At 36.4% G+C, this 24,941-nt stretch overlaps 1 protein-coding gene across 2 annotated transcripts in view; it reads right to left on the bottom strand.

Annotated features, from left to right (window-relative positions):
* The window catches only part of ADAM29 (ADAM metallopeptidase domain 29), a 77,725-nt gene extending 74,221 nt beyond the window's left edge, over nucleotides 1-3,504 (bottom strand). Inside the window, exon 1 of one of the 2 annotated variants that reach the window (XM_043565352.1) lies at nucleotides 3,420-3,504. The gene's annotated coding sequence lies outside the window, so the exon portion shown is untranslated. The remainder of the gene's footprint in view (nucleotides 1-3,419) is intronic. The other variant, XM_043565345.1, reaches the window with a different exon arrangement.
* Between the last annotated feature and the right edge of the window lie 21,437 nt (nucleotides 3,505-24,941).

Genomic DNA, 24,941 nt, shown 5'->3' on the forward strand with positions numbered 1-24,941 from the left:
GGTGGGAGGGAGGGGGAAGTGGGTGATGGGCATTGAGGAGGGCACCTGTTGGGATGAGCACTGGGTATTGTATGGAAACCAATTTGGCAATAAATTTCATTTAAAAAATAATAAATAAATAAAAATAAATAAATAAAAATAAGTAAAATTAAGTAAAATAAAATAAAGTAAAATAAAATAAAATAAAAATGCCAGAGAAACCTCTAGGCATGCAAGCACTATAGTCTTCTCCTAAAATTACATATATTCACTCTCAAAAGTCAGTATTATATCTAAAATGGGTCTATTCTGAACTACTGCTTCTGTCCAATTAAGTAATAATTTTGACCAAGAGTTGGTGGCATTGTCTAGCTCTCCCTGTCTAGTCTCTGAACCACAGCATGTAGAATCCACCCTATTTCAGGTTCTTTTATTTAAAAATGAAGTGAATAGGCTTGAACAGAAAACAAAAATCCAGAATTTCCTTTAAGTGGTTAGGATTTGCTTCCTAAAATTAAGGTCTAGTTTATCTCATTTATTTTATTTTATTTTATTTCTGAAAGGGAGAGTGAGAGACAAAGTGCAAGCAGATGAGGGGCAGAGATGGAGGGAGAGGCAGAATCCGAAGCAGGCGCCAAGCTCTGACTGTCAGCACAGAGCCCAACGAGGAGCTCAAACTCACTATGAGATCATGACCTGAACCGAAGTCAGACCCTAAACCAACGGAGGCACCCAGGCACACCTAGTTTATCTCATTCTTGAATTCATTTAGCTCTTCTTTTGAGAGTTAAAAGTGATGGGAGAAAATGGATGATGTCCCCAGCTGCTAACCTTAAGGTAGATAACCATTTAACAAGGTAACACATACTTGTCTAGCTTTTGGATAATAGCCAGTAAGCTTTTGTACTGCCAACTGAATATCAGTTATTGGGGACCACCCAATGATCTGTTTTTGGTTAAAATTTCCTCACAGGTTTGTCAACAGTATCGTACATTTTTGGCATCACTCATCAACAATAGGCAATGAAGTCTGTTTCTTCACTAATGTTGATTGAGTACAGTGAGCAATTTGTCCTAAATGTGTGGGTAGTGACATGTAAAATTTTTTCAAGATTTCATTTGAGGTCACAAGCAGCCATTAATAAATGTCTTTTTGTAACTCTGGAACAAAAGGATGGCAGTGTATAATATTTTATAATATTCTTTTTGAATTTCTGCATAGATGTGTGTGTGTGTGTGAGAGAGAGAGAGAGAGACAGAGAGAGAGACAGAGAGAGAGACAGAGAGAGAGAAAAGTGAGATTTTGGTAAGGACAGGCTGTTTGGCATAATGATTAACCAGGGCATTTTCTTTTGCTTTAATATCTTTTTGAAGGGACTTCTATCTTGAAAATAGCCAGTTTATTGAAAAACATTAGAGCTATTAAATGCCTACAATTTGATGACCATTCTAAATTAGGATCCTTTCTTAGGTTAAGCACTTTTATTTTCTCTAAAGCTTTCTGAAATGATAAACCATCCCAAAATTTTTTCTACTATTGTGTACATATAAACCCTCTTTTTTTTACCTAGCCAGGAAGCTATTGGGACCACAACAAATTCTGTCACTTGGGCATATTTTTGCCTCTGGGAAGTAGTCATATTCTAGTGGTGAATTGAGATCTGTTACAATGTATCCCGCCTGATGTTTTCTGGTTTTCATCTTAAGATTTAATTAACAAACACGATTAAATCTAGATGTCTAGGGATATTGTAATAAACTTTTTAATGGGTGTTTTAATAAATCTATTAGATACTTAAGAAACAGTGTTTAAGGAGTCATAAGCTTCCCTTCTTCTTTGGAAGAAGAGAAGTAGGCTGTAGAGCTGCCAGTGGGTAGCAGCAGCTTTTAATTTTTTTTTTTCAACTTTTATTTATTTTTGGGACAGAGAGAGAGAGAGAGCATGAACAGGGGAGGGGCAGAGAGAGAGGGAGACACAGAATCGGAAGCAGGCTCCAGGCTCTGAGCCATCAGCCCAGAGCCCGACGCCGGGCTCGAACTCACGGACCGCGAGATCGTGACCTGGCTGAAGTCTGACGCTCAACTGACTGCGCCACCCAGGCGCCCCAAGTAGCAGCAGCTTTTAAAAGCAGAGGACCTCAATGCGAAAACCACAAGGAACTAAATTCTGTCAATAACCTAATGAGCTGGGAGGAGCACCTCAAGCTTCAGAAGAGAACTGTAATGTGGCTAATGTCTTGATTTCAGTTCTCAAAGTCATGAGCAAAGGGCCCATCTAGCCTTGTCTGGACTTCTGACCCATGGGCATTGTGACATATGTGTATGTTGATTTAAGCACCTACATTTGTGCTAATTCGTTGTGCAGCAATAGGAAATGAACACCCTTGGAACACATTGCCTTCCAGTGAGACTTAGGAATCATCTGTGTGATCTCTTAGTTACAAACCTAGGAAATTTCTGACGTGTTACAATTTTTCAGGAGCGAGAAATATCTCTTTGGGATAAATTATGTTCCAAAGAATAAACTTTAACAAAATACTAACTTCTCTTCAGAAAGTGTATAGCGGGGCACCTGGGTGGCTCAGTCGGTTAAGCGACCGACTTCAGCTCAGGTCACGATCTCACGGTCCGTGAGTTCGAGCCCGGCGTCGGGCTCTGGGCTGATGGCTCGGAGCGTGGAGCCTGCTTCCAATTCTGTGTCTCCCTCTTTCTCTGCCCCTCCCCTGTTCATGCTCTGTCTCTCTGTCTCAAAAATAAATAAACATTAAAAAATTTAAAAAAAAAAGAAAAAAAAAGAAAGTGTATAGCCTACTAGAGATAAAACAATAAATAGATAGATAGAATTGGTTCCAGAGCTCAAGTGAATTTTAGAGTACAACAAAAGATAATTGATACATGAGATAAAAAATAAAATATTGGAAATACTCTTGAAATCCTCGTTGAGGACTTTGGCTTTCCCAGGAGGAAGGAAAGAAATGACTCTGACTAAAAAAACGATGCTAAAAGAACAGAAAACAGACTTATAGCTATGAAATATGCAGCCTTATGGTACACTAAAGATAAGAGAATATTTGGATTTGGTACTATAGGTAAGTAGGAAATGATTATTACATTTATACTGCTGAGATTCTGAATAAATATATATCTCTGACCTTTGGATTTTTTTACCCCAGACAATACAAGCATTATAAGGAAAAGTACAAGGTATCCAATGACTAATCTCTCTATTAGATTTTCATTGCATCGATTTTGGTGCTCTTTTGTTTCTGGTGTTAGAGGGAAGGATGCAAGTAGATGTTAGCAGGGTTCGGTCTGAATATTTGGTTCAGTCCAAATATGTTGGAAAACCAGCATAATTTATGCCCAGACATATGATTACTCCTTAGACTTTCAACTTCCATTAAGAATACAAGTAAATCAATGTTTAAATTATCTATGACCTGATTATGAGAGTCCTCAGGAATGTTCAGGTGTAGGCCATCAGGTGAGCATCTGTTTTACAGTAAATCCCCTACACCACCCTATTTAGTTAGTGGATGTGATGTCACAAAGGAGGAAAGAATGTTTCTCAGTTAAAGGTCTGATGGTAACAGTTGGGCTGGGACATACAAAATGTTTGATGGTTATTACAGGTACCCAGCGTATGATAGTTGCTGGCTCCCAGGGAGAAGTTGAGTAAGAGTGTTAGGATAGATGCCAGGTGTCATAGGGCATATCAATCAAAAACTTTCAAGATTTCCTTAACTATTTAGAGAAATTGGACCCTACGAGGTAAAAGAAAACTAGTCAGTTGATTTCCCCTTGGAGAAACTTCATTAATTCCCGCCCCCCCCCCTTTATTTTTGTCCCTGTTATTTCTGAGCTAACAGAGTGCAATTATTTATCTAATACGCTTTCTGTTCAAAGTACATATAATTGATGAATTAAAGAGTCTGCAAGAAAGATTTTTAAGGACAGCCTTCTGCCTTTGCTAAGTAGGATTTAATAGTTTCACTGTCAATTCTAGCTTTACTCTTTTCCTACATGAAATTTCACATTTATTCTCCACTCTGTGCTGCTCAGCCGAACAGATCTCTCACATCTTTCCTAAATATATTCCACTTTTATTTTTACTCAAATCTTGTTAGTGTGGTGGTCAGGAGCTAGAGAGGTGGGGGTCATTCTCTGAAGTTCTGGTTAAGCTGCAATTCTAGTTAGGTACTATATAAACACAAGTCCCAGATGTGAAGCCTTCACAAAGGTCCATGCCCCTCCTCCAGAGCTCATGTTGGGCTGAGTATGTGTTTTGCCCTTGGGTAAGGGCCTTATTCTCTCACAACTGCATTGGGTTCCCACCTGTACCCTCAGGCAACAGGTTTTGCATATTAAGGCTTTGCTTCCATAAGGAAACAGAGAAGATGAGACTAGGTGACCATTAGTCAGTGCACGCTTTTTCACTCCCCAGACAGCACCATCAGGGAAGCTTTCTTAAGAAAAAACAAAAATATATATATCTCATCTCCAATCATCTCTGTATGTATCTGGTGGGGTGTGTGGAGGAAAAGCTTATAAAGGCATGTGAACATATTTGTCCCATGTGGCTTACAGCTTTCATGCTCACCCGCACTCGGATGTTAGCAGTCAGTTAAAATCTTCTAGCTGATCCTTTTTACCAGCTTACGCTCCGTTCAATATTTTATGTCTCAAGTAAGCAAATTCCTGGATCTTGTTTCTCCCTGAGAGTGCTTCCAACATTCCTGATTTTATTTTAATTTTTTTCCCTTTGCAGCTTTCATTATCTGATGGGAACATTGTGAACTTGCAGTTTTTCAAGGTGTTTTTCTTATTGTAAAGTAAGAGGGAACACTATCCAATTCTCCACATTTCTGATATGACATCAGAACCCAGGAGCTGTTTTTGTATGCAGTTTTCCTAACATTTTGGTTGAAGTAAATCTAAAGTGTTTTTCAATACTGTGTCTTTTTTTTTTTAAGTTTACTTATTTATTTTGAGAGAGAGAGGGAAGGAGAGAGAGCATGAGTAATGGCAAACGGGCAGAGAATCCCAAGTAGGCTCCATGAGCCTGATGCAAGGCTCCATCACACGAACCATGAGATCATGACCTGAGCAGAAAACAAGAGCCAAAAGCTTAACAGACTGAGCCATCCAGGCACCCCTCCAACCCTGTGTCTTAAAGCCATTTTCTCTGGAAATTCCTTGACCACCAGCTGTGTAAGAGAGTTGGGTGATGTAATAAATCATAGAGTTAATTAGAAAATAAAGCTAAATGCTAAGCTCCTATTTCCATTTTTGCATAATTATTGTAATCAGTTTTTATGAACAAAATGCTTATAAGTCAAAACAATAACTCGTGTGTCTTTTATTATATGACTCACAACACTAATTTCAAAAGCAATTGCTTTGTTTAGATGGAACTAGCAATAATAATTTTATGCTTTAATTCTGTGGTTCATGTTTGGTTGTGGATAATTTGTCAACAGTGGTCCTATTATGAGAATATCTGGCCATATAATAAATCAACTTTTAAAATTAATAGCACTATAAAACTAAGAGTTTGACTAAGATCCTAACCTCAATAATATATATTCATATCAGAAAGGAAAATGCCATTCCAGGTTAAAATCATAGGCAAGGCACTGAAAGCTATTCCCACTGATCCTACCAGTGAATTTATATACATCTGTATCCATATATAAATATCTACAAACCTGTAAGTCAATCTCTGGTTTATTTGGTGGTGTTGGGTGGGGAGGTTATTCTCAGGTTAAACGCGTAGTAATCCAAATAGGTTTATATTTCCTTTTTCTTAAATAATTCAAAGTCTAAGAAGTAGTCCTCAAAGGAACTAAATTCTGCCATTTTACTTCTCAAACTTGACCAGCCCACAAGCTTATATAAAAAGTCAAAGGGAAACATAAATGTGTGTGTGTGTGGGTGTGTGTGTGAGATCATCTATCTCAAATTATCAAATCATGTCCAATGTTGGTTTGTGAAGCTAGGGGATATTTATGAGGCCAAATATCATTTTAGTTAATACTGTTTTGATATTAAATGATATGGTTTATACAAAGTTCCTTCTTTGTTATAATATACGGCCCAGAATAACACTGAGTATAGTGAGAAGTATAGTTTATTTAAAATGTGTATCTTGGGGGGCGCCTGGGTGGCACAGTCGGTTAAGCGTCCGACTTCAGCCAGGTCACGATCTCGCGGTCCGTGAGTTCGAGCCCCTCGTCGGGCTCTGGGCTGATGGCTCAGAGCCTGGAGCCTGTTTCCGATTCTATGTCTCCCTCTCTCTCTCCCCCTCCCCCGTTCATGCTCTGTCTCTCTCTGTCCCAAAAATAAATAAACGTTGAAAAAAAAATTTTTAAATGTGTATCTTGGGGCACCTGGGTGGCTCAGTCAGTTAAGCGTCTGACTTCGGCTCAGGTCATGATCTCACAGTTTGTGGGTTCGAGCCCTGCATCAGGCTCTGTGCTGACAGCTCAGAGCCTGGAGCCTGCTTCGGATTCTGTGTCTCCCTCTCTCTCTCTGCCCCTCCCCCACTCATGCTCTGTCTCTCTCTGCCTCAGAAATAAACATTAAAAAAAATTTAAACGTGCATCTTGTGTTACCAACTTAGTTGAAACAAATCCTCATTTATTTAAAAAGAATTATTTTTAACGTTTATTTTTGAGACAGGGAGAGACAGAGCATGAACAGGGGAGGGTCAGAGAGAGGGAGACACAGAATCTGAAACAGGCTCCAAGCTCTGAGCTGTCAGCACAGAGCCAACGCGGGGCTCGAACTCACGGACTGCAAGATCATGACCTGAGCCAAAGTCGGCCACTTAACTGACTGAGCCACCCAGGCACCCCAACAAATCCTCATTTAAATTCTAGATAAAATATGCTTGTGTTAAATTATTTTTGTATTAAAAATTCACAGTGTGTATCCTACAGGAAGACAAAACTTCAGAGGAATACAGTTTTTTTTTGTCACAATTCAATTAATGCATCAGTGCTCAGTTATCATTATCCTAATAAATAAAAAAAAAAACACAAAAAAAACCAAAAGACAATTCTCTTCCTGTAACTGAAAGTCATCCTCAGTATTGAAAATATTCAAATCCTTCAAAAAATAAAAGCATAAATGTCCAGAATGATCACAAGCAGAATGACGAGGCCTACAATGAGTGGTGCATCTCTTATTCAGTAGCAACTCCCACAATTCACTTCCATGACCCAATTTTACATTCTATCTATTTCCATCTCTTCCTCCCAATTGATTTGCACCTGCTAACTCTTAAGTTTATTATTTAGCAGGGTCATTTCTCACAGATCAACTCAGATTTCACTTTATGGAGAAATAAGATTGTACAGTAACAGTTAATATTCAGAATTTTTTTTTTTTTTACTTTCAAACCATATTTGAGCATTAGAGAGCCTCTCAACTGGGGAAGGAAAGAGATGGAGTTAAACTGAGAAGAGGTGTTGCACATAGCAGTAATAAAAGGATCTGGCCTGGCCTAAATCTCCCTGGCAGGAGAAATGCTTGGTTACTATCAGGGAACTGTAAAGTCCCGAGTACATTCATTGCTGAGGATCAATCAAAATACTGAGGCCAAGACACTGCTCTTATAAACTTTAATTGGCCAAAGATCACCCTGTTTTGTTTGTTGGGGCAGCCACATATGAATTCTTCTTCTGTTTTATCTTAAAGTGTAGGTTTTCTAAGAACAACATTTTTTGCGTATTGACCATGGATCCTTTAAAGTGATAAATTTCACTTCCTTCCTATATTGACAGCTCCACATGGACAGCTGCAATAATAAAGCTCACAGCTCCTAGGTAACAGAGAACAGGGCCTTCACCCCGTACATAAGTGGGAGTATGAAAAAGCATAAGCTCCAATATGACTTGATGGCACTAACCTGACTCAGCATCTTGGCAATTATTTTACACACATATTTACATGTGCACATATGTACATATGTGATCATGTATTTTGAAATAGCAAAAATATTTTGGTCCCTGTAATAGAAGGTCTCAGCAGATATTTCATGAGCATAAGTAATTAACCAAAATTTTGCTACCATGAAAACTGTAATAGTCATCACAGGGAATATTTTTTTCATCTGCAGTGATAAGAGACAAATTTGTAAAAGTTAAAGATTTTTATAATGAAGTTGAGTAATTGTAAATGTAAATGTGAAAGAGTAGCATTTATTGAAACTTTATAATCTATTTTTTACTTTCCTTACCTTTAATTTACTTATTGCAGTAGTTCAATAGTTTGCAAAGTATTGCAGAGTAATAACTTAACATCATCTAGAATGATTTTAATGTGTGAGCAAAGATAAAATGGGTTATAAAATGAGCTTACAGGGGCGCCTGGGTGGCACAGTCGGTTAGGCGTCCGACTTCAGCCAGGTCACGATCTTGCGGTCCGTGAGTTCGGTCCGTTGAGTTCGAGCCCCGCGTCGGGCTCTGTGCTGACAGGTCGGAGCCTGGAGCCTGTTTCCGATTCTGTGTCTCCCTCTCTCTCTGCCCCTCCCCCGTTCATGCTCTGTCTCTCTCTGTCCCAAAAAAAAAAAAAAAAAAAGGTGAAAAAAAAAATTAAAATGAGCTTACAAAATATGGAGAGAAATGTAAAACATTTAAGCTTTATTATTTTATGTCCATCACCATTAGTATTTATTTACAAAGTCTAATTCAAATGAGTTCTGTGTCACAGGTATGCTTTCTAATCTATAGGTCTTTTCATGAAGAATCATTTCTTAAATACATTTGAATAAACTGAATTTTTATCATATCATATGTCAAGAAAACACAGCCTTATTATTAACCTAAAACCTTTATTTTAAATTAAGTTTTTGAAAGTCTTCTATAATTTCTCTAAATGAGCATCCTATTATTTCAATTACTTATTGAAATATTACTTTTTATTTCAATATTTGCTTATTAATATTGTGATGATATATCATCATATAAATATACATTATTCTCTAAAAAAAAATGCCTCTCAAATAACCAGAAATAGCTGTTAGTTCAGGAATGGTATGATTTCCTAAATAACACCATTTATTTTTTTGAAAAGCATATTCACAATATTTACTGAGTAAATACTAAAAAAGCCCAAATGGTTGTAGTTATGTGGGGCAGGACAGTGAATGAGAAAAATAAATTACTTACAGAGAGAACAAACTTGTAGAAAATAAATGAATAAAAAGATAATTTAAGTGGAAATAAATGCTATAAAAAATAATACCCTTAATTGAATATTTGATATAAAATGTCCCAGAACTGAGTACTTGTACTAGTTAAAATTGAGTGCCCAGTAAAGCCCACTATTACATTTGAGCCATTACCTGAATGCAATAGTGTAATGCTGTAATGCAAAGATCTTCGTGAAGAACTTTTGGGACAAGAGGAAAAACATGTAATATGACACTGTGTTGGAAATAACATATTCTGAAAACAGAAAAAAAGGTGATTTGACTAGAGTATAGTGAACAGGAGGACAGATACAAAGTAAGCCTCGAAATAAGCAGGAGCCAGATTTGGTAGGAACTTGTAGGCCATGGTAAGAGGAATTACTTTGATTGTAAGTAACATTGGAGGTTTTATCCTGTTTCTTTTAGGAAGGAGCGTGAAATTACTTCATTTATATTTTTAGAAGCTCTATCATTTTTATGATATATTTTCTCCTCACTCTGTCATTATTCATTATTCTGGAAAGACTAGATAACACTGTTGTTACATGAGAGTGGATAGACCAGTTAAAAAGCTATTATAATGTTCTAGGTGATAATGTTACACTACGTACTATTTGTAACCATAGTGAGAAGCAATGGAATTTAGAGTCTACTGAAAGTGAAATTAACTGAGTTTGCTGATGGGTCTTATGCTGGGGTCGAGAGAAAAAGAACCAGAAGTATCTTTTAAGTTTGGGATATTAGATGGTGCCATTGTCTGAAAGGTGATCAAGAGAAGAAACAATTGGCAGGGATGGGGAAGGTAGTTAACAGTTGTGTTTCTGGACTTGTTAGCTTTTTTTTTTTTTTTTTTAAGACCAACCTATATCTAAGAGGATATGTCAAGGAGTCTGACAAAATATGATTCCAGATCTCAGTTGGGAGATCAGGCCCAAAAACATAAATTTGAAAGTCTTGGTCTTGAGGACTAGATGACATTGCACAAAGACTATGTGGTTAGCCGAGAAGGTGTCTCATTAGGAATCTTGGGGAATTCCAATACGAAGAAATCAAATAGAAGAGGGAAATCCAGCAAGACATGGAGAAGAAGGGAAATCAGCTAAGTCTTATGTCACTAGAATTAAAGATGTTTCAACCACAGGAATCTACCCCCAAAACCAAGAACACACTTTACACGCTGTATGTTAGCCAATTTGACAATAAATTATATTAAAAAAAAAAAAAAAAGATGTTTCAAGAGGAGATCTGGGGACTATATCAAATTTTTCTGAGAAGTTGAGTAATATCAAGATAAGGCCGCATCCACTGTATTAGAATGACAGGAATTTAAGCCAATTACAAAGGGTTGTGAGCAGACTAGAAGTGAAAGAGGTAGAAAGGAAAAGTATTTTACTCTATATCTTTGATAAGTTTATCAATTTTCATTATACCCATTTTCAGGCTTTTTTTTTATTAAACCAGAAATAAATAACAAATGTTGGTCTATTCTTACATTAATATACTCCAAACTCCATTTCTCTATCCTTTTAATTTTTTTCAATATCAGTATATGTACTTTTGATTAACTATCAGAGTTCCACATACAATGCCAGATTGGGGTTTGGTGTTTTGTACCACGTGTGATTGAATTCTTTTGATGCAGAAGCAATTGTCATGCCGTTTTTGGTTGAATGGCTCACTCTGGCCAGAATCTCTTGGACGTGATCTACAGTCACACGTCTTCTGTTGGGTCACATTGTATTGCTCGGCTCCTTCGATCAATATGGAGCATTGTAAAAATTATTTTTACCAAAATGCAGTGTTTTGCAGTTATTGAAACTCATCTGCCACTTTGTTGCCCACTCATACTCTTTTTCTATGATCTTTCCCATTGAATTGACATTTTGCTGCAGAAGAAGCCTGAACACTCAGTGAAAACTTTTAGACAGCACTGTGTGCTACCAATAAACACTTTGGAGACACTGGAGTCTCTTCTTTTGTCACTGTGTAGCAAGGAAGTAGTTGTCCTTGTAGCTAACCAGCAAAGTTCTGTTAAATCCTAAATTTCCTTGACAAAGTTAGAGATACAGGAGAAAGAGTTATGGAAGTACTTTGAACATAAAAACCGTGTGATTCGCTCCAGTTTACACGGTGAAAAAAAAGTGAACTTATGGTTTGCACTATCAATGTGTTTTTTTAAACATCAATTATGACTTTATTTTATAATTCCCAAGAAACAATTTTTAACAATTCTCTTTTATCTTTAGGTGCTCTTTCGCTGCTGCCTGTTGGCTTTTTTTTTTTTTTTTTTTTGTATTGGTCCCTTGACTGAGGGGTCCTCCTTTTCCTTCATTTTTTTTTTTTTTTTTCTTTTAGAGAGATAGCATGCAAGGAGCAGGGTACAGGGGCAGACGGAGAGAGAGAGAGAGCATATCTTGAGCTCTTAAGCAAACTCCATGCTCAGTGCCGAGCCCAACGCCGGGCTCGATCCCACGATCCTGATCCTTGATTTTGAGCCAACATCAAGAGTCAGATGCTCAACCGACTGAGCCACCAAGGCACCCCTTCATTTCTTTATTACCTCTTGGTTACTTAGAGCCAAGGCCTAGCATGATACTCTTAATATGGTTGTGTGACATTTTTAGTTGCCTCTTAATTTTCCTAAAAAAAATCCCAAACATTTTATGACTTAAACAAATTACAAAATTAGATTAGTAAATAAAAAGTCGTTTGTTTCCCCCAAAAGATAGTTAGTCATCCACTGAATGGAAGCTAATCCATGTCTGATACACATTGAATTCATTTAGTGTTTATTGACCATGTACTATGTATCAAGAATTCTGTCACGTGGTAGAGACATAATGGTAAGGAGAAACTCTCACTGAGCTAACAGCTAGCTCTAACTAGGCTAAAGGAGGCAGACTTTAATCAAAACATCACAATGTGTTTTTATTGGTTAATGCCAATTTTGTGTGTTACAAAATGCTGTGTTAATCCCTGCTGATTCTATTCAGCGCTGATATAAGCTTGCCAATTTACAGCAGTTTTATTAATTAACATCTTTACTAAGAGCAGTTAGATGGGCCTTGAGGTTGTTCATAATTTCAACACACTATTAAGGAAAGTTGTTTTTTTTTTTATTTTTTTCTAATTTTTTAGATATGTCAACACATTTAAAAGTAAATATTTACTTCTGGGATATAAAGTAATATCCAAAGAAACTCAGTCATTTAGCTTAAAGACTATATTCAGAACAATGTCCTAGCTAACTATTAAAGTCAATAGCCCTCATGGGGCACCTGGGTGGCTCAGTCGGTTAAGCGGCCAACTTGCACTCAGGTCACAATCTCGCGGTCTGTGAGTTCAAGCCCCGCGTCGGGCTCTGTGCTGACAGCTTGGAGCATGGAGCTTGTTTCAGATTCTGTGTCTCCCTCTCTCTCTGACCCTCCCCCGTTCATGCTCTGTCTCTTTCTGTCTCAAAAATAAATAAACGTGAAAAAAAATTTTTTTTAATAAAATAAAATAAAATCAACAGCCCTCAGTAGTTATGATATAGTTGATATATAAAGGAAGTTGCTCGCTCTGAATTCTGTTTGAAAAGGATTTATTGAAAACAGCAAACTCTCCTCAAAAGCTAAAACATACTAGCTATCTCAAACTGTCTCATGATGATGTTTGATGCTGCCCAATAACCTTCTGTAATATTTACAGAATATTGCAGAGAATAATGAAAGTTCTAACATTACTTGGTTGGAACATGACAAATACTTTGTGACAAAATTTTACCAAAAAAGCCTGGGGCATCTGGTGGCTCAGTAAATTGAGTGTCCTACTCTTGATTTCAACCCTCTAAGATAAATTTTTTAAAAAGAAAAAAAGTGTGGTTACCTAATCCAGTTTTAGCTCTAATTTTTATAATTCAGATGACACCCAGTAAGATAAGGCTATAAACTTTTAACTGCATCTAATTTAAGATGGAATCTGAAAACTGCTTTAGATTGTCTCCCTCTCTCTCTGTCTTTCCTCTGCTCACATTCTGTCTCTCTCTCTTTCAAAAATAAACATTAAAAAAATTAAAAAATAAAAATAATTTCCCAAATCTTTTTGGTAATCTGAAACTTAAAGTTACAGTAAATTAAGTTAAATGATGAACATTCATTAAATATCTAGGTCATCTTTAAATAAAGAAAATATTGAAACAACTTTTGAATTCAAGTTTATCTAGTTTTGGTGTCTTATTACAAAGAAAATAAAGATATTTCATCTATCAGTAAGCATGTCTTGTGCCACATGGATAAATTTACCATGAGAAAAAATATACTTCTAGAAATTATGAAATGCATTCATAAACCTGCAAACCCATAGAATTCTAGTGTAACAGCAGTCCAAATTGCTTACTTCTTATTTTTCAATAGAAATTAAAGTTTCTAAGCATTAAGAATTCTAATCAATCCATGTAATTAAAACTACCAGGAATAGCAAGGCTAAAAGAAAGCTGTATATAAAAGTAGGTAAGGAAATTAAATTGTGTTTCTTGGATAAAGAAAAGTATTAAGGACATATTTTTGTTAAGGGAAAAAGACTAATTTGGCCTAATGAAGGATAACTATTTTGCTTTTTGTTTTTCTGCAGAGTGAGAAAGAGGAAAAATATAGGAAAAACCTGAATGATTATTTTAAGAAGTTGTAGATTTGTGGGAAAGGAATCTTGGAAAAGGAATTTCATGTATGGTCAAGCTGACTAGGATTGAAATGGGTTTATTTAAGTGTTTAAATAATGAGTCAATATTGAAAGTACACTTATGTGAAATTAGAATTTGTTTTCTCTCTGTTAAAAGGACAATGTTTTCTTGGACTATTTTGATGTGATTGTGGTAAGAGGTATAAAAAGTTGTTCTTTACTTTTTGGGTAATCTGCCTGGAAAGCAAAGATTTTAGGTTTTAGCAAAATAATTTCCTATGCTTCCTATTGTCTTTATCAGGTCTTTGATTACTCGGGAAAACTGAGTTTTCTCAGTATTAAAAGAACTAAGTTTTGTTCACACTCATGTAACTTTCCATTTGCCTTTAAAATCTTCTATTGTCACTTTGGTTACATAGATAAGTATTATTTCATAATGATCTGTGATTCAATTTAGTCAAATGTTCAAACCTTTTGATGTTTTCACAACTACCCAAAATCAATTGCTAAATGGGGTCTTTTTGACCTCAAACTAACTTTGAGATTTCCCAGATGATCCCTGGAAAATTACAAAGAATTTGTCTCTCCACCTTGTAAAAGAGAAGTGTTAAAATTAATTAGGTTTATTTAATATATTTAATTACATGGGAAACATTGCCAATAAGAAGTGGTCTTAAACCTCAAGTTACATGTATATGCACATACATTACTAATGTAGGTATTGCAGAAATTGTTTGAAGTTCATAGAGATTTATCAATACTCGTATGGTCCAATTGTTATAAATATGCTACAGAAATAATGGCATTTCCTTACCAAATAAACTATCATCAGATCTTTAATCATGGCCATTTGTCCTTTGTAGATAGTTATTGTTTTTGCAAAAGTGCTTCATATTTAGAGAGATTTATGAGAAGGATTCTGACAAGTACTCTAGAATATAGACTTCTGATAACTGTAAGATCATGCCACTGAAATGGGCGAGAATCTCGAGAACAAATGGAAAACCAGAATTCAGGTGGAATAAGAATTAATAACATGGGACTTAATAAACTGGTAAGCATGATTATAGATTTTCTTACAACTTTTTCCTTGAGGGGCACTTGGATGGCTCAGTTGGTTAAGCATCTGACTCTTGATTTTGGCTCAGGTTATGATCTCACAGTCACTGAGATCAAACCCTGTGTTGAGACTGTGCTAAGAGTGGAGCCTGCTTAGGATTCCCTCTCTCCTTCTCTCTCTGCCCCTCTCCTGCTCTCTCTCTCTCTCTCTCTCTCTCTCTCATAATAAGTAAATAAACGTTAAACAAAACAAAACAAAACAAAAAAACACAAAGGCAAACTTACCAAATTGCTGCAAGTCATAGTCGGCTTAAGAGAAAAGAGAAAAAGGTTTCCTTAAATTTGGAAAAAACAATACATTAAGGAATGAGCGATGTTTCAAGGAAAAAGTTGTGTTTTTTTAATTTTTTTTAATTTTTATTTATTTTTGAGACAGACAGACAGCATAAGTGGGGGAGGGTCAGAGAGCAAAGGAGACACAGCATCAGAAGCAGGCTCCAGGCTCTGAGGTATCCAAAGTACACTTTGGGAATAGAATTGAAACATTTACTTTTTCTCCCTATCTGATCCCTCCAGAATTTAGAAACTCATTGAGTTGTCTTATTTTCATGACAATATTATTATTTGCATAAGTTCAACAAGAATTTTCTCTACTTATAACAGGACACAATTGGAAACCAAGGCTTTAACTGGAATGTCATATTTGGGGATGTGCAAAAATTGAGATATAACCATACAGTTTTAAAAAGATACAGATGACTTTATGGAGTTAATAAAACCTCGTGTAAAAAAAAACAGACTGGTACCTTGTTTATAGGGTTCCTGGCAGCCTCATCAGGTGAGTTACTTCTTGGTAGGCCCAGGAACCTCAGGGCATCTTGAGGACCTCAAGATGAAAGGAATTAACCCCAAATTGTAGACATTACAGGTGAAGTCTGATGACAAGTCTTTGGCTTGGCTTCTTAGTCTGGAGAGGCTTTAAAAGTCCAATCTAAAATTCCTTATGAGAAGCTCCAGCAAAGCAGATTTAAAAAGAACCTATATGGTCAATAAGTATTCTTGCTGCATTTATATAAATTATCAGACTAAGTTTAATGAGACTAGACTTTTTTTTGTAAAATTAGGTTTGTTTGTTTGTTTGTTTTTTTTTTGTAATTATATTTGCTAGAAATGAGGTCTGGATGCTGAATTCTTTCAGTTTCCTCAAATATCTGGCTATGAGTCTCTAAACCACACTTTTGATTTTCTCCCAGCTTTCTGATTTGGGATCTTTACGTACAAAGACTGTCTTGAACCTTCTTAGAAGGGGCCATCCCAGGCCCCTCACACTATCCAGATAGCAGCCAAATTACAGGGACTTGAACCTTGGATTCACATCTCCCGATTAACAAGGGTCCTCCAGACTCCTGGAACTTCACATCACCTAGAGACCAAAAATTAAAATTGACCCTAGGTTCTTTCCCAGAAGCAGATGGCATCTTGAGGTGAATGACTCTCCAAAGATCATGGATCAAGATCTTCATCTCCAATATTAAATATTTACTCCTTTTGTCTTTTTACTACGTGTTTTTTCTCTCTGTTAATGCACAAGAAGACAATGCTCCTTAACTCTGGTAACTATCATTGAATCTACTTTAAAGGCTCTGACTGCACAACAAAAGTCGTAGCTTTTCTTGCTAAGGTAGCTTTAGATAATAGAATTGCCTTAGATTACTTACTGGCTGAAGGAGGAATCTGTGCTATAACAAATACCTCCTGTGGTGCCTGGAACAACACCTCCAGTAGTCTAACAAATGAAAGAAATTAACAAAGTCAGTTGGCCAAAACAGGTTGGTACTCCTTCCGGTACATTCTTTGATTTATTTGATATCAGCCGGTTTAGTTCATGGGAGCTCTGACTAAGGAGTGTCCTAAAGTCTCCTAGTGTTATCCTCCTAATAGTCATTATTGTAGTCATTCTGGCGTGCTGTGTTAAGACTCAAGGATCTTAAATGCATGTTTACAGACATCAGTAGTACCACAGATGGTCTCGTTGTGCTTGGGAGAAACAGAAAAAAAGATAAAGAGCAAGATGGACAGCAAGACCGTTTTCTCCCATGATGAAACAAGAATAACTCAAACCTGATGGTGACCAAGCATAGTGCTTATACCACTATGAATTTAATTATTAAATTAATTGAACAAGAAGACCATTAGACTGAGGTATCTCAAATACTATGGTGCTCAGTATAGACAAACTGACATCTAAGACTGTAAATATCTCAAGGTTAAAAAATCAAAACCTAAGGACAACCAATCACAAACAGCTAACTGGTCTTTGAGTTATAGCCAATCAGATAATTCTTTGCATTTGCCCCTTCTCCCCATAGAGGTCATTCCCCTTGCTCTTCTTGGTGGAGCACTCCTAACCACTCCCGGTTTCATGCTCCCCAACTAGAATTTATTTGCACTCAAGTTCTTAAAACAAACAAACAAACAAACAAACAAAAACTCTTCAAATTTTTAGTATGCCCCAGTTTATCTTTTAATGCAGCTTTATATATAATAGCCATAAACTGGAATCAACCCAGATGTCCTTCTTCAGCAAAATGGTTAAAAAAAGCTCTGGTCCATACATTTCAGAGAAGCCCATTCAGCAATAAAACGTGTAAATACAATCACTTGAATGACTCTTCAGGGAATTATGCTGAGTGAAAAAAAAAACCAGTCTACAAAATATACATACTGTGTGACACCATTTAAATAACATTTTTGAAATATTCAGTTGGGGAACAGTGGGAGAGGGTGGAAGAGAAGTGGGTGTGCTTATAAAAGGGCAACATGAAAGAATTTGTGAGGCTGGAGCTGTTAAGTGTCTTAACATGAGCCTACACATGTGATAAAATTGTAGTAAACTAAATGCCCCCCCACACACACACACATGCACACACACATGCACACACACAGATGGGTACAAGCAAAACTGGAGAAAATTGAAAAAAAATGGGTGGTTGTATCAGTGTTAATATCCTGGTTGCGCGATAATACCACAGTTCAGCAAACTGTTACCATGGGAGGGGACAGTAAGAAAGATTAAAAAATAATAGAGAAATATTTGTTATTCAAAGTTTACAAAAGAGGTGCCTGTGTGGTTCAGTCAGTTAAGTGACCGACTGACTCTTGATTTTGGCTCAGGTCATGATCTCATGATTTATGATTTTGAACGCTGCTTCAAGCCTGCTTGGGATTCTCTCTCCATTTCTCTATGCCCCTCCCCACTCTCTTTCAAAATAAACAAATAAATATTTAAAAAATAACATTTACAAAGCTAATTATTTTTTAATAAAATATAATCTCCATAATTTTTTTTGTAAATTATAGGATTCACATTTACTTTAAAAATTTTTTTAATGTTTATTTCTTTTTGAGTGAGAAAGACTGAGAGAGACAGAGCACGAGCAGGGAAGGGGCAGAGAGAGAGGGAGACACAGAATCCAAAGCAGGCTCCAGGCTCTGAGCTGTCAGCACAGAGCCCAATGCGGGGCTCAAACCCACCAATTGTGAGATCATGCCCTGAGCCAAAGTTGGACGCTTAACTGACTACGACACCCAGATGTCCCTAGCATTCACATTTCTGAAGCTTATTAGAATTTAAATGAATATTTATTAATGTGTAAAGTTACCCTAAGGCTTTTAGCAAACATTGTTTCACTCTCAGCAAATTTTCTGCAAATGGACTTCCATGTGAATTTATATAGGAAATCACTCAAATATCAGAGGGCAAAATAGCTAGTAATAGAAAATTTTAATGCCCTTTACCTGTACTTTTATATTATCTATTTTTATTCACATATATACGTGAGAAATATACCTTATGCAGTGATAAATAATTTTTAGTTACAAGATGACCAATAATGTTAACACAATTCAATGTCTTATTGAACTACTTACTATCTGTTAAATTTGTGGGGTTTATAGCCTAACATCTCATACCACAAAATATTTTATTCATAAGCCATGTGATCACTGTTTCACCGAGATTATTTAAAATAGCAGTATTTATAAAGATTTCTTTATTTTTAAACGAAAACTTTTGAAAGATAATAATTCCAATCAAATGATTTGACGTTAGCAAATTTCCTCACTTTGAAGAAATGTCCAAGGTAACATACTTCCAACTACAATATTTAATATTGAACACTGTTGGTGTTCAATGACATTAATTCTGTGATGACTTTTTGTTTATTTCTCAATTTGTTTTTTTATAGACTTTCACAGGAACAAGGGAAGTGGTTGAATGTGGTTGTTTCAACTCTTCAATGAGGTTTTGTCTCAATAAATGCATTGATATCAAAGCCATGCAACTGAAGGAAAGCACTGAAAGATTACCAAGCAAAATATTTGATAATCTAACCAAAATACAGAGCAATTTTGGATAGAAAAAATAATGTTTCAATTATGATATTCAATATTGCTTTGTAGAGTTATGTTATGTAATAATAGCAACTGCAGTGTTTTTTCCCAAATTAGTAAGAATGTGCTTGAATTAAAATTATAGAATATAGGGGCGCCTGGGTGGCGCAGTCGGTTAAGCGTCTGACTTCAGCCAGGTCACGATCTCCCGGTCCGGGAGTTCAAGCCCCGCGTCAGGCCCTGGGCTGATGGCTCAGAGCCTGGAGCCTGTTTCCGATTCTGTGTCTCCCTCTCTCTCTGCCCCTCCCCCGTTCATGCTCTGTCTCTCTCTGTCCCAAAACTAAATAAACATTGAAAAAAAAAAATTTAAAAAAAAAAATTATAGAATATAAACAATATATCAGATAAAAACAGAAAATTGCATTTTATAAAAAGAACACTAATCAAATAACTGGATAAAATATAAAGATATTAAAAATGTTTTGTTTTTTGAAAACAACATAATTTCAGAATAAGACCCACAAAATTCACACACGCAAATATTCACAAACCAACCAATGAATGAGTTATAATTTTAAAAAGTAATTTCTCTTGAGTTCTTGAATTCTAAAGAATAGATGAAACTGTTAAGAAACAAAAATTAAAAACACATCAGATTCCTTTAGCCTTTCATCACTATGTGTTAGGCTTGAAGTGAGATGTATATTCTGTGTTCTAATAGGAAAAAAAAAGTCATCAGAAATCCACAGAATAAAACACACTATATTTAGCAAGGTTCCAAATACACAGTGAGTGTTCATTAAATGCTACATAATAATTACCACGACAATGATCATGCTATTGAATAATAACTCTGCCTGATACAAGCTTATAGGATACATTTAAATGCTAATTTAAAAGCATTTAAATTTGAAAGTAGAAACTTCCTGTTTTGGAATGAAATATTGCCTTAGCAGTTGCTCATTAGTGGAAATTTAATGAAGAGAATAGGCTTAGGCTATGATTAAATCTTTGTTTTGTACTAAGCAGAGTTTACTGTTACTACCAAAACACTGTTACATAATAGAAACACTTTTTAGAAATTATCTTAACTTCCAAATGCCTGTAAGCTTGCAAAGCTCTCAATGTTTGTCTTCATGGTTTATCAAGAATGTAAGATAACTTTCAAATATAGACATACATAAAGATATTAACAACATTTGTATTCTTGGTTTAAAGATTAAGCAACTATGTAAGCATCCTCATTTTTTGGATTTGTTTTTCCCTGCTATTTTATACCACTTAGATCTAGTGATTATAAATTGTTCTGCTAATGTGACTGAGGTCACTGTCTCTATCCATGTGTATATGAGGCACTTATGAGAAAGGGTAAAATAATAGTAAACCTGAGTAGCACCATGAGGTTTGATAAAATTTTTTCCTTTCTTTATAGCATCTTGATGAAAATTTACTATTGTTATATAATAATTATGACAGTTAAGGGGGCGCCTGGGTGGCGCAGTCGGTTAAGCGTCCGACTTCAGCCAGGTCACGATCTCGCGGTCCGTGAGTTCGAGCCCCGCGTCAGGCTCTGGGCTGATGGCTCAGAGCCTGGAGCCTGTTTCCAATTCTGTGTCTCCCTCTCTCTCTGCCCCTCCCCCATTCATGCTCTGTCTCTCTCTGTCCCAAAAATAAATAAACGTTGAAAAAAAAAATTAAAAAAAAATAATTATGACAGTTCACAAATTTATTTGGCTAATTTCATGCTGAGTTATTTCAAATTCTATGACCTTTCCCAAAATGTCATAGCATCTTCTTTCTGGGAAGTTGATGTGGTGACTGTGCAGTATACTAAATGTAAAAGGAGCACATTTATTTATTTTCATTTAATACATCCTTGTATGTGTAAAATAGCAACAATTCAACTGAGTAAATTTGAAGATCAAGTTGGCTTTATTGAATGATTAATGACTCAGGCGGCATTCCATCCAAGATGTAGAAATGAGGTCCAAAGAGCTACAGAAAAGGAAAAGTTTAAAGTCTGGAAAAGGAAATCATAAATGCAAAAGAGAAAAAAAAAATTCAGGTATAGGCAACCTACCTAGGGGGACAGAAGGAGACTATGTGGCAGATTACCTCATTAGTGCTAACCAGAAAATTCCAGACTGACCAGTTAAGACTACTTCCTGGAGAAGATTGTAACTGTGATTAGGTTAAGTATTAGGTCATCATGGGCTTAGCATAGGTGACTCCATTTCGGACATGTTATTTCTGTTTTTAAAATTTCCCCCTTTTGATCAAACTCACAGCTTAATTGAAAGATGTAATCAAAATTCGAGGCATTAACACCACTCTCAGTTACCATTTTGCAGTTCTCATAGTTCTGTTGTTCCTTTATGTGGTATCTATAGGTTATGCTGTTTTTACTTAACCCCCGTGATACTCACAGGTCATGGCTTCAAGTTCACAATCTTTAAGTTGGTCACTCTCTTTGCTTTTCTAATGTTGTAGTCCTAAGGAAATAATTTACTTGGTGGTTAGGGGCTGCAAACATGAATTCGAAGCTTTTGAGAGAATACAATGCCCCAGGGCATTATTATGATTATAATAAGCAGGATAATTCCCAGTGTTTAGTGAACACTTTGGAGCCATGGTCTCCAAAACCCAAACCAACCAAAATCAAATAAGTCAAAGAAAGACCCCTGTTGAAGGAATAGCATTAAATATATATAATTTAAATATATATATATTATAAATATATAAATATTTATAATATATATATTTAAATATAAATATATAAATATTTATAAATATTTATTATTATAAATATAATATATTTATATTTATATTTATAATATATAATAATATATATTATAAATATAAATATAATAATATAATATATTATATATAATAATATAAATATTATTTATAAATATAAAAATATAAATATATAAATATTTATAATATATATATATTTAAGAGAGAGACAGCACAAACATGGGCAAGGGCCAAAGAGAAGGGGGGCAGGCTGGGAGGGGGTGCGGGGAGAAAGAATCCCAAGCAGGTTCTGCACTGACTGAAATCAAGAGTCAGATGATTAACCAACTGAAGGAATCAACTTTTTAAGCCAAATGGCTTGCTTAGTGATGTTTTGTAATCGAGTTTGACATTCCCTATGTTAATCCAGGGGCAGCAGGTGGTGTTGACCACAGCACAGACTCCTCCTTACTCGGCTAAAAGATAATCAAGAGTAACTTTGGCCAGAGTCTAAGGATCTTTGTTGGGCAGCTATCGTCTTAGCAATACAATCTGCAATCTCTTCAAGTATTAAGGAGAAGTTTCTGAACATATTCTCATTTACATTTACTTGTAAGGAGGAAGTATGACTCTGTCAAAGGAAACAAATCTTGAGTCGTCCCCCGTGGTAGGTCCTTTCTAACTCAATAACGTAAATCCAGGGGAGTTTGGCCAATGGCACGTCTTAGTTCACTTGTGAAAAATTAGGGGCACAGTTAGATAATCTAAGAGCCACGGTCTGGCTGTGCACCAGCTATTCAAGCACTCATAGGTCCAAGGAAAAGGATAACCACCAAAAACAAAAACAAACCCTGCTGGGACACGAGCCATTCCTATTAAGGAGGTACTGTTAATAGATCCATTCACAAGGATTGCTGAATTTACTCATTCTAGCCAGAGGTCAGTCAGGTGTTTAGCACATAAGGGAAGAAAATCTCTAGCCTGAAAGAAAGAGTCATTCCAAATACCTTGTGAAGATGGGTGTTGCTGGTGAGATATCTTAGTGAATACGGGCAGATTTGATCTAAATAATCATGGGAACATGGGGGTGCAAATGTACTAAGATTTACATAAGTAATTGTGTCTAATTTAGGATGTACAGTTATAATCAGAGAAAGTAAAAACAGGGTACTGGATATTCTGGTTGTATAAGTTAAACTCAGTAAGAAACTTCTCAGAGGGGTCAATTGTAGTTTGCAGGACATTGGAAATAGAAGAAATATTGATCACAGGGAGGACCAGAGGATCTCTTGAATCATGGATAGATCAGAATTTTCAATGACAAATCCAGCTACTGGAAGGTAGTCCACTTGAGCAATTGCCTGGGAAATGAGGATGAGGGCATTATCTTCCCAGACCAACGCTAAAGGGAAGAAGAGAAGAAAGAGTTTCACATTTAGTTAAAATATGAATCCGATGTCTTGGGTGAAAGCAGTGTACCTTGATGTCAGCTACTTCTCTTTTTCATCAGTTTGGTTCCAAGGTCTCTAGCTTTTGTAGACAGCTGGATGTCAGATGAAGACTCTTTAGCTGTAAGATGTGTGCCCAAGATTCAATGCCATCTAGTTTTACAGCAGTGTCACTTATCAGGAGCACTTGGCAAGGTTCCTTCTACAGGGGCTCAAGGACTGTTTCCAGAATACCCAATTACTAGGCTCCATCTGTGACCAAGAGTCTTTGAATTGGGATCCAGGAAACCTTTTAAAAATAAATGTTTTTTCATGTTTATTTATTTTTAAGAGAGAGGGAGAAAAAGTGGGGGAGAAACAGAGAGAGAGGGAGACACAGAATCTGAAGCATTCTCCAGGCTCTGAGTTGCCAACACAGCCCGACGTGGGCTCGAACTCACAGACCGCAAGATCATGACCTGAGCTGAAGTCAGGCACGTCCCCAGGAAGCTCCTTTAAGCTGTTAATGATAGGCTTTAGCAGAGGACGTTAAAGACTCACAGTAGCTGGTCATACAAGCATGAGACACCAAAGATAAGCAGAAAATTGTATACCAATAAACATTGTTCTACCAGTGACTATCTCATGTGGAAGGAGTTTATGTTTTCCAAAGGGGACACCAAAAATAGTCATAAAAACCAGAGGCAGTACCTTAGGCCAAAGGAGTCTAGTAATTCCAGCAAGTTTAGAGATTTTTTTAAGTTTATTTATTTATTTTGAGAGAGAGTGAGAAAGAGAGAGAGAGAATCCCAAGCGGGGTCTGTGCTGTCAGCATGGAGCCCTACACAGGGCTTGAACTCATGAACTGTGAGATCATGATCTGAGCTGAAACCAAGAATCAGATGCTTAAACTACTGAGCCACCCAGCTGCCCCAGCAAGTTTGCAAACTTTAAGTTTGAGGATCCCATTAGTTCTTCTGACCTTGCCTGATGATTGAGGGTGTTAGGGACAGTGTTAATTCCAAGAAGTTTCTAAAGCTTTTGCTAAGGCTCATATGATTTTCCCAGTGAAGTGCATACCTTAATCGTTGGAGATTATGAAAGGTATACCGCAAGTGAGACACACATTTTCTAACAGTTTCTTTGCCACTGTGAGGGCATCGGCCTTATGGCAAAGGAAAACATGCACAGTAAGAATATGTTATAACCTATCCTAAGTGGCAGTTAAATTAAGTCTAACTGCAAGTGCTCAACCACCCTTGAGGGAGGTCTGAGGTCTCCACGGACAAAAATAGATTTTTTAGGATTGTGGACCTGACTGGTAAGGTTGATAGTAGACTGTCTTAGCAATTTTATAGAAATGTCCCCACCATTGTCTGTTCATAATTTGAGTCATCTTTAATGCACCATAGTGTGTAGAAGAATGCAAAAACCAAAAGATAGGTTTTGCCAGAGAGCTAGGAAGAACAAAGTGGCCATCTTGGATTCTCCAT

Source organism: Prionailurus bengalensis, chromosome B1 (assembly GCF_016509475.1).
Source record: "Prionailurus bengalensis isolate Pbe53 chromosome B1, Fcat_Pben_1.1_paternal_pri, whole genome shotgun sequence".
In the NCBI taxonomy this organism is placed as follows: domain Eukaryota; kingdom Metazoa; phylum Chordata; class Mammalia; order Carnivora; family Felidae; genus Prionailurus; species Prionailurus bengalensis.